An 11,248-nucleotide genomic window follows, 5' to 3' on the forward strand; every position below is an offset into this window, starting at 1 on the left:
CCTGGTCTGGCTTGGCTAGGCTCGGCTCGGCTAGGCTCGGCTCGGCTAGGCTCGGCTCAGCACGCTCCGACCCAGAGCGGCTCGGCACGGCTGAGCTCGGCTCGGCTCGGCTCTGCACGACCCGGCTCGGCTCAGCACCGTCCGACCCAGCGCAGCACGGCACGGCTGAGCTCGGCTCGGCTCGGCTCGGCTCAGCTGAGCTCGGCTTTGCACGACCCGGCTCGGCTTCAGCCCGCTCAGCCCCGGCCCGGCTGAGCCCGGCTTTGCCCGGCCCGGCTCGGCTTCAGCACGCACCGACCCAGCAGGGCTGAGCTCGGCTGAGCTCAGCTCAGCCCAGCGCGGCTCAGCAAAGCTCGGCTCAGCCCGCGGCGCCGCCCCCCGGGGCCGGCGGGGGGCGGGGGCGCGGCCAGGGCGGGGGGGGGAGGATGGGGGGGGTCCCCGCCCCCCCTTTTGGGAAGGGGGATGGGGGGGGGGCGGGAGGGCACCCATACAGGGTGGGGGGGTCCATGGGGGGAGGGGGCGATTGGGGTGGCATTTTGGGGGGTGCGCTGGCAGAGGCGGGTGCCACTTTTGGGGGTGCTGGGCCCCCCCAGTGACCTTGATTGGGGGGGGGCGGGGGGGGGGCAATGGGGTCGCCTGCCCCGCGGCTGGCTCCTGAATTCCTAATTAGCAATTAGGCGCTTAATTAACGCGCGGGGGGGGCTGAGGAGCGAAGCAATGCGGCTCCGCCAGCGGGGTCCCCCCCCCCCGGCACATCTGGGGTGCGAGGAGCGGGGCCTCACATCTGGATGGGGCCCCACACGCCTCTGGAGGGGGCGAAGGCGCCCCAAAAGGGGGTTCACAGCTGGGGCGGCTCTTGGGGCACAGCTGGAGGGGGGGGGGGGTCGTGCACATCTGGGGCACGGAGGGCTTGGGGGGGGGTGTTCACATCTGGGAGGGCGTGGGCGCATTCGGGCCAACATCTGGAGGGGTCCCCGGGGTCACCGCTGGGCGCGCACCCGAAGGCGCAGGGAGGCCCGCGCACATCTGGCGAGCCGGGCGGCTTGCGGCCGCGCACATCTGGAGGGGCAAGAAGTAGGAGGCGGGCGGGCGCACATCTGGGCGCACATCTGGCGAGCTGGCATGAGCCCGCCCCCCCCCCCCCCCCCCCCCCCGGGGCTGCGCTGGGGCCACAGATGGGCACACATCTGGGCCCCCACGCACATCTGGGAGCGCTCGGAACGGGAATACGGCAGCCCAGGATCAAAAGGAGAAATAAATTATCCGTAGAATAACAGGTTTATCCAACTATTATCCCAATATTTCTCCAGGATGGGAATGGAAGGTGATGCTGGAATATTAAATGCCGTGGTGTTTTCCCTCCCTTTTTGGGTGTTCCCGAAAAGCCGAGCTGTGGGGATGGGGCATCTCCAACCTGGGAATAGGGATATTCCAGAGAGCTAGGGAACGGGGAATCCAGAGACCCGGGAAGAGGGATATTCTGGAGAGCTAGGGAATAGGGAATCTGGAGACCCAGGAACAGGGATATTCCAGAGTGCTAGGAAATAGGGAATCTGGAGACCATGGAAGAGGGATATTCCGGAGAGCTAGGGAATAGGGAATCTGGAGACCCAGGAAGAGGGATATTTCAGAGAGCTAGGGAATAGGGAATCCGGAGACCCGGGAATAGGGATATTTCAGAGTGCTACGGAATAGGGAATCCGGAGACCCAGGAAGAGGGATATTCCGGACAGCTAGGGAATAGGAAATTGAGAGACCCAGGAACAGGGATATTCCAAAGAGCTTTTGGGCCTCTTTTCATGGAGCACTTGGAAAAGAGAAGAGTTTTTAATGGGAATCCTGGAGTTTTTTTGGGAGCCCCGGGGATTAAAGCACCTCTGTATGAATCCCGCTACGAGGCCTGAGGCTGCGGCGACGGGCTCCTGGGGTGGGGGGGGTTGGCACGCACGCATCCATCCCCGATCCCTCCTCCGAGACGCCTTGGGATGGGGAACGGAGACAAAGGAGCTGCTTCATCCCGACGGATAATCCTCTCCCAGATTCATCCCTGTTAATCAGCTGGGCAAACAGGGAGCGCGGGGGCATCGCCTCCTTGTTAGCAGATTTATTACCGCTGCCGGCGCCTTTAATTGCCCTTTTATTCGGCGATTAGCCGCTGTTTGCGCAGGCTTTGCCCAAACCTCTCGCTTCCACGGCCCAAAATCCCCCCCAAAATTGTTTTTTTTGGGAGGGGGAGGCTTCCCCCATACCCCGTTATCCTCATTATTCCTTATTTTCTCTACCTCCTCATTCCTTATTTTTCCCAAGCCTCCGCGGCATCGCCGGGGTGGGGAAACTGAGGCACGAAGGACGTCGCGGTCACGACGAGCGACAAAATAGCCGAGGCGCGATGCCAGAGGGGGGGAAAATCCCTGGCAGCCCCGTTATTTCCATCCCCCCCGGGAGCCCCCCACCCCGAGCCGAGCATTTTGCCGGAAAAAGCGGCTTTTTGAATATTTATGGAGGTTGTGGGGTGGCGGCGGGGGGGGGGGCTGTCGGGAGAGGAGCGATGCTGGGGGGTGGGGGAGGATACTGGGATGCTGGGAGGGTGACACTGGGATGCTGTAGAGTGATGCTTTAAGGGATGGTGCTGGGATGATTTGGGGGAGCGTACTGGGATGCTTTAGGGGGGGACACTGGGATGCTGTAGGGGGTGATACTGGGATGCCTTAGGGGGTGATACTGGGATGCTGTAGGGGATGGTACTGGGATGTTTTTGGGGAGCATAATGGGATGCCTTAGGGGGTGATACTGGGATGCTGTAGGGGATGGTACTGGGATGTTTTTGGGGAGCATACTGGGATGCTTTAGGGGATGATACTGGGATGCTGTAGGGGATGATACCGGGATGCTTTAGGGGGTGGTACTGGGATGCTGTAGGGGATGGTACTGGGATGTTGTAGGGGATGGTACTGGGATGTTTTTTGGGGAGCATACTGGGATGCTTTAGGGGGTGATACTGGGATGCTGTAGGGGATGGTACTGGGATGTTTTTTGGGGAGCATACTGGGATGCTTTAGGAGGTGACACTGGGATGCTTTAGGGGGTGATACTGGGATGCTGTAGGGGATAATGGTGGCATACTTTAGGGGATGACACTGGGATAATGTAGAGGATGGTACTGGGATGCTTTAGGGGAGGATACTGGGATGCTTTAGGGGATGATACTGGGATGCTTTAGGGAATGACACTGGGGTGCTTTAGCATTGACACTGGGATGCTGTAGGGGATAATGGGATACTTTAGGGGATGACACTGGGATGCTGTAAAGGATGGTACTGGGATTTTTTGGGGGAGCATACTGGGATGCTCTAGGGGATGATACTGGGATGCTGTAGGGAATGACACTGGGATGCTTTAGGGGATGGTGCTGGGATGCTCTAGGGGATGATACTGGGATGCTTTAGGGGATGATACTGGCATGCTTTAGGGGATGATAGTGGGATGCTTTAAGGGATAATGGTGGGATCCTTTAGGGGATGATACTGGGATGCTGTAGGTGATGATACTGGGACGCTTTAGGAGGTGACACCAGTGTGCTATAGGGGATGACACTGAGATGCTTTAGGGGATGATGCCGGGATGCGCTAAGGGATAATGCTGGGATGTTTGAGGGGAGTGTACTGGGCTGCTGTAGGGGATGGCACTGGGATGCTTTAGGGGATGATGGTGGTATGTTTTTGGGGAGCATACTGGGATGCTTTACGGGACGATGCTGGGGTGTTTTCAGGGAGCATACTGGGATGCTGTAGGGGATGATGGTGGGATTCTTTAAGGAAAGATGCTGGGATGTTTCAGGGGAGCGTATGGGGATGCTCCAGGGGACGATACTGGGATGCTCTAGGGGAGCAAACTGGGATGCTGTAGGGGAGCAAACTGGGATGCTCTAGGGGATGTCACTGGGATGCCTTAGGGGATGTCACTGGGATGCCTTAGGGGATGATGCTGGGATGCACGGAGGGACGCCAGGATGTATTAGGGGACGCTTTAGGGGAGGACACTGGGGAGAGCGTACTGGGATGCTTCAGAGGACGACGGTGGGATGCTTTAGGGCACGATACTGGGATGCTGTAGGGGATGATGCCAGGGTGCACAAAGGGATGATGCTGGGATGCTTTAGGGGATGATGCTGGGATGGTTTAGGGGATGATGCTGGGATGGTCTAGGAGAGCTTACTGGGATGGTTTAGGGGATGATGCTGGGATGCTTTAGGAGAGCTTACTGGGATGGTTTAGGGGATGATGCTGGGATGGTTTAGGAGAGCTTACTGGGATGGTTTAGGGGATGATGCTGGGATGGTTTAGGGGATGATGCTGGGATGGTTTAGGAGAGCTTACTGGGATGGTTTAGGGGATGATGCTGGGATGCTTTAGGAGAGCTTACTGGGATGGTTTAGGGGATGATGCTGGGATGGTTTAGGAGAGCTTACTGGGATGGTTTAGGGGATGATGCTGGGATGGTTTAGGGGATGATGCTGGGATGGTTTAGGAGAGCTTACTGGGATGGTTTAGGGGATGATGCTGGGATGCTTTAGGAGAGCTTACTGGGATGGTTTAGGGGATGATGCTGGGATGGTTTAGGAGAGCTTACTGGGATGGTTTAGGGGATGATGCTGGGATGGTTTAGGGGATGATGCTGGGATGGTTTAGGAGAGCTTACTGGGATGGTTTAGGGGATGATGCTGGGATGCTTTAGGAGAGCTTACTGGGATGGTTTAGGGGATGATGCTGGGATGCTTTAGGAGAGCTTACTGGGATGGTTTAGGGGATGATGCTGGGATGCTTTAGGAGAGCTTACTGGGATGGTTTAGGGGATGATGCTGGGATGGTTTAGGAGAGCTTACTGGGATGGTTTAGGGGATGATGCTGGGATGCTTTAGGAGAGCTTACTGGGATGGTTTAGGGGATGATGCTGGGATGGTTTAGGGGATGATGCTGGGATGGTCTAGGAGAGCTTACTGGGATGGTTTAGGGGATGATGCTGGGATGGTTTAGGAGAGCTTACTGGGATGGTTTAGGGGATGATGCTGGGATGCTTTAGGAGAGCTTACTGGGATGGTTTAGGGGATGATGCTGGGATGGTTTAGGAGAGCTTACTGGGATGGTTTAGGGGTTGATGCCAGGATGTTTTAGGGGATGATGCTGGGATGGTTTAGGAGAGCTTACTGGGATGCTTCAGGGGAGCTTACTGGGATGCTTCAGGGGAGCGCACTGGGATGCTTTAGGGGATGACGCCGAGATGCTTTAGGTGAGCAGATTGAGAGGGGGGGACGACCCGGGGACGCTCTGAGGGACGGCGCGGGGAGGCCTCGGAGGCCGGGTGCCAGGCTGGCCGTGCTCCGCGCCTGGCAGGCGCAGGAGGCCGCTGGGCTGAGGTCTCCTGGCGGGGCGTCCCAGCCCGCCTCATTACCGCCGGCTTTGGGAAGCCGGAGCCCATGTGTTCTCGAGACGAGCGACTCGGGGTATATTAACATCCCATTTCCACCTCTTTAATATAGAGTTTGTCGAGATCATTTATCAGCCGAGCCTCCCTTCAGGGCCGGGGGAAGGCGGGCAGAGCTCGGCAGCTGGGTCACGGCGAGAGGCGAGGGATGCTCGTCCCCGAAGGAAGCCGACTCCGGGTTTAACAGGTAGTGGCTCATGTGCGAATCGCTAGTTTGGGACCGGCACATCATTGGGAAAGGCTCTATCAAAGCTGGGCTTAATTGGGTGGAAGGCTTGTTTGCATGGCCGCTAATGGGGGATCAGAGGGCCGGGGACCCAGCGCTGACGGCCCTACAAAGGCAAGCAATTACTTGCTTGTCTGCATTATGTATTAACCCATCTGCGGCCGGGATATTGGCTTTGAAAGGGAGACAAAGGCAGAGGCGTGCCGCTATTCCCCGCGCCGAATTAGCCCGCCTGGGTCCCCTTTGTGCAGCGGGCAGGGCAGCTGGATGCGGGATGCAGCCCCTGAGGATGCTGATGGGTACCAGGGCGTGGCAGCGGGGCGCTGCCTCCCTCTGCATCCCCGCATCCTCCTCGCTATCGCATCCAGCGTCGCCTCTCGCCTTTCATCGGGCCCCGCGGTTTCCCGCCCGCGGCCATGTCTCGGGATAATTAAAGCTTTGGCTTTAATTAGCCAGCATCGTTGTTAATAAGTTTATACTTCTTTTCGGCGGCGTGGTTTGGAGGCGGGAGGTTAATTATGAACGAGTCAGTAAATTACAGGAACCACTAGTCCATATCTACCGACGTGTCCGCTCGGCTTCGTGGCGAGTTGTTAATTATCTTTATTGAATTGGAAGGTTGGCTCGAGCGAGGCGGCAGGGGAGCGTTGGGGAGCAGGGGGATGTTTCCCCACCGCTGCCCCGAGTTGCTTGTCCCGCCGTCCACGTGTCCCCGGGGAGCTGAGGACGGCCACAGTTCATTGCACAGGTGAGCCCTGGCTGAGGACAGCCACAAGTCATTGCACTGGACGATCCTGGCTGAGAACGGCCATAGTTCATTGCACGGGTGAGCCACGGCTGACGACAGCCACAACTCGTTGCACGCTGATCCTGGTTGCGAACAGCCACAACTCATTGCACAGATGGGCACTGGCTGAGAACAGCCACAATTCATTGCACAGGTGAGCCCAGGCTGAGGACAGCCACAAGTCATTGCACTGGGCGATCCTGGCTGAGAACAGCCACAGTTCATTGCATGGGTGAGCCACGGCTGAGAAAAACCACAACCCATTGCACAGGGCGATCCCAGCTGAGGAGAGCCACGTCATTGCACGGGGTGATCCTGGCTGAGAACAGCCAGAACTCATTGCACGGATGAGCCCTGGCTGAGAACAGCCACAATTCGTAGCACAGGGAGGTCCTGGCTGAGAACAGCCACGAGTCATTGCACTGGGCGATCCTGGCTGAGAACAGCCACAGTTCATTGCATGGGTGAGCCCCAGCTGAGAACAGCCACAATTCATCGCACTGGGCGATCCTGGCTGAGAACAGCCACAACTCATTGCACAGACGGCCTCTGGCTGAGAACAGCCAGAACTCATTGCACGGATGAGCCCTGGCTGAGAACAGCCACAACTCATTGCACGGGTGAGCCCTGGCTGAGGACAGCCACAAGTCATTGCACTGGGCAATCCTGGCTGAGAACAGCCACAGTTCATTGCATGGGTGAGCCACGGCTGAGAACAGCCACAACTCATTGCACAGCACGATCCTGGCTGAGAACAGCCACAGTTCATTGCATGGGTGAGCCACGGCTGAGGACAGCCACAACTCATTGCACGCTGATCCTGGCTGAGAACAGCCACAACTCACCGCACAGATGAGCCCTGGCTGAGAACAGCCAGAACCCATTGCACAAGCAAGACCCGCTGAGAACAGCCAGAATTCGTTCCACCGATGAGCCCCGCTGAGAACAGCCACAACTCATCGCCCGACGCGACCTGCCGCGGGGAGGCTGAGAACGGGGCACCGCTCGCTACAGGAATGACTCCCCGCCGGTTTCAGCGGGGCGGCGGGGGGACCCCCGCAGCCCCCCGCCGCCGCGTCGTTAGCCAGCGGTCAAACGGCCCTAACGGGGACGCGGGGCTGCATCGCAATCAGCTGCTCTGGAGGAATAATGAATTTTTCAATCCCTAATTAACCGTTAACCTCATTTGCATTCCTCCCCTCCCCCGCCTTCCAGCGAGCCCCTCTAATTGGGGCCTGATGAGCTCCCGGCCGGCGGCGTTTCCGTACGGCGCGGTGGCGGTGGGCTCGGGGACGGGGGGAAGGGGCTGGTGGCCCCCCGGGGCTTGGGGACGCGGGTGGCCAGCCGTGGGGACGCGCTGGCGGGGCCGGCAGCGGGCGCGTCCCCGTGGGCGTTGGGGACAGCGGCTGCGGGTTACATCCCTTTGGGGACACAGGGACAGCAGGGACGTCCCTTTGGGGACACACTGGCGGTGGGGACATCGCTTTGGGGACACAGGGACAGCAGGGACGTCCCTTTGGGGACACCCCGGCGGTGGGGACATCCCTTTGGGGACACAGGGATAACAGGGACACCCCTTTGGGGACACCCCGGTGGTGGGGACATCCCTTTGGGGACACAGGGACAACAGGGACATCCCTTTGGGGACACACTGGCGGTGGGGACATCCCTTTGGGGACACATGGGGAGGCTGGCGGTGGGTGCAGCCCTTTGGGGACACAGGGACAGCAGGGACATCCCTTTGGGGACACACTGGCGGTGGGGACATCCCTTTGGGGACACATGGGGAGGCTGGCGGTGGGTGCAGCCCTTTGGGGACACTCCGGCAGCAGGGACACCCCTTTGGGGACGTGCTGCAGGACTGGCAGCGGGGACATCACTTTGGGGACACGGTGGCAGGAGGCACATCCCTTTGGGGACACAGGGACAACAGGGACGTCCCTTTGGGGACACATGGGGAGGCTGGCGGTGGGTGCAGCCCTTTGGGGACACAGGGACAGCAGGGACGTCCCTTTGGGGACACCCCAGCGGTGGGGACATCCCTTTGGGGACACAGGGACAGCAGGGACGTCCCTTTGGGGACACACCAACAGTGGGGACATCCCTTTGGGGACACATGGGGAGGCTGGCAGTGGGTGCAGCCCTTTGGGGACACAGGGACAGCAGGGACATCCCTTTGGGGACACGGTGGCAGGAGGCACATCCCTTTGGGGATACGCCACAGGGCTGGCAGTGGGTGCAGCACCTTGGGGACATGGTGGCAGCAGGTACATCCCCTTGGGGATGTGGTGGCAGCAGGGACACCCCTTTTGGGGACATGACACAGGGGTGGCAGCGGGGACATCCCTTTGGGGACACACCAGCAGTGGAGATATCCCTTTGGGGACACATGGGGAGGCTGGCAGTGGGTGCAGCCCCTTGAGGACGCAGTGACAGCAGGGACATCCCTTTGGGGACACACCAGCAGTGTGTGCACCCCTCTGGGGACATGCCACAGCGCTGGCAGTGGGTGCAGCCCTTTGGGGACACAGGGACAGCGGGCACATGCCTTTGGGGACACTCCAGCAGCAGGGACATCCCTTTGGGGACATGCTGCAGGGACACGCTGCAGGGACACCCCTTTGGGGACATGACACAGGGGTGGCAGCGGGTACATCCCTTTGGGGACACACCGGCAGCAGGGACATCCCTTTGGGACACGGTGGCAGCAGGGACATCCCTTTGGGACCACGGTGGCAGTGGGGACATCCCTTTTGGGACACGGTGGCAGCAGGGACACCCCTTTGGGGACATGCTGTAGGACTGGTAGTAGGTACATCCCTTTGGGGGCACACCGCAGAGCTGGCCTTGGGGACATCCCTTTGGGGACATGCCAGCAGTGGGTACATCCCTTTGGGGACACAGGGGCAATGGGTAGACCCCTTTGGGGACACACGGCAGGGGTGGCATCAGGGACACCCCACTGGGGACATGGTGGCAGTGGGTAGATCCCTTCGGGGACACATGGCAGGGGTGGCACCAGGGACATCCCTTTGGGGACACGCCGGCAGCAAGGCTACCCCTCTGGGGACACAAGGCAGGGGTGGCATCAGGGACATCCCCCTGGGGACATGGTGGCAGGGGGTAGATCCCTTTGGGGCCACACGGCAGGGGTGGCATTAGGGACATCCCTTTGGGGACATGGTGGCAATGGGTAGATCCCTTTGGGGCCACACGGCAGGGGTGGCATTAGGGACATCCCTTTGGGGACACGCCGGCAGCAAGGCTACCCCTCTGGGGACACAAGGCAGGGGTGGCATCAGGGACATCCCCCTGGGGACATGGTGGCAGGGGGTAGATCCCTTTGGGGCCACACGGCAGGGGTGGCATTAGGGACATCCCTTTGGGGACATGGTGGCAATGGGTAGATCCCTTTGGGGCCACACGGCAGGGGTGGCATTAGGGACATCCCTTTGGGGACACGCCGGCAGCAAGGCCACCCCTCTGGGGCCACACGAGAGGGGTGACATCAGGGACACCCCCCTGGGCCAGGCAGCCGGTGACAAAGAGCCCGCTGTCCCCGCGTCCCCCGCCTGGCCCCGCCGCCAGCCCCTAATCCCCGTAATTAGAAGGGGATAATTACGGCCCCTGATTACTCCCGGGCCCCTCTCCTGCCAGATGTGCTGCAGCAGGCAGGAGCAGGCAGGAGCAGGCAGGAGCAGGCAGGAGCAGGCAGGAGCAGGCAGCCCCCCCCCCTAATCCTACCCCCTCCCCATTTGTTTAACCAACACAGCCCTAATTAAAGCATTTAATTAACGATGCCAACCCTGAGGGGACCCCAGAGGACCCCCAAAACCGCCCCGCTTGGGCGAGGGGAGGGGTTGGGGGGGGGGGGGGGCAAATCTCTCGCTCGTTAGTCTTGGCTTAACGACGAGTTTGGGGCGCAGCTGGGGTGCCCCCCGCTCCCCTTCGTTAGCCGCCCCCCGAGCTCATCAATCAAGGGGCCCCTCTGGTCCCAATTAACGAGGGTCCCGGCGGGCGAGGGGCCGCGGCGCATGTGGGGGGCCGCTCTGTCATGGCGGCGGCCCCGGGGTCGGGGGGCAGCGAGCGGCGTGGGCCTGCCAGGCCGGAGGGAACGGGGGGCCCGTGCCTCGAAATGGGGGAACCCCGGGGGTTTGGGGGTGCTCAGCCCTGGGGTTGGGGGTGCTCAGCCCCTGTATATGGGGGATGCTCAGCCCCAGGGTCTGGGGGTGCTCAGCTCCAGATTTGGGAGTGATCAGCTCCAGGGTTTGGGGGTGCTCAGCCCCTGTATATGGGGGATGCTCAGCCCCAGGGTTTGGGGGTGCTCTGCTCCAGGGTTTGGGGTGCTCAGCCCCTGTATATAGGGGATGCGCAGCCCCAGGGTCTGGGGGTGCTCAGCTCCAGGGTTTGGGGGTGCTCAGCCCCAGGGTTTGGGGTGCTCAGCCCTGGGGTTGGGGGTGCTCAGCTCCAGGGTTTGGGGTGCTCAGCCCTGGGTTTGGGGGTGCTCTGCTCCAGGGTTTGGGGTGCTCAGCCCCTGTATATAGGGGATGCTCAGCCCCAGGGTCTGGGGGTGCTCAGCTCCAGATTTGGGAGTGCTCAGCCCTGGGGTTGGGGGTGCTGAGCCCCAGGGTGTGGGGTGCTCAGTCCCTGTATATGGGGGGTGCTCAGCTCCAGGGTTTGGGGGTGCTCAGCTCCAGGGTTTGAGGGTGCTCAGCTCCAGATTTGGGAGTGATCAGCTCCAGGGTTTGGGGGTG

This window comes from Nipponia nippon, unplaced genomic scaffold (genome assembly GCF_047370975.1).
Source record: "Nipponia nippon isolate SJK-2023a ecotype South Korea unplaced genomic scaffold, ASM4737097v1 scaffold_28, whole genome shotgun sequence".
In the NCBI taxonomy this organism is placed as follows: domain Eukaryota; kingdom Metazoa; phylum Chordata; class Aves; order Pelecaniformes; family Threskiornithidae; genus Nipponia; species Nipponia nippon.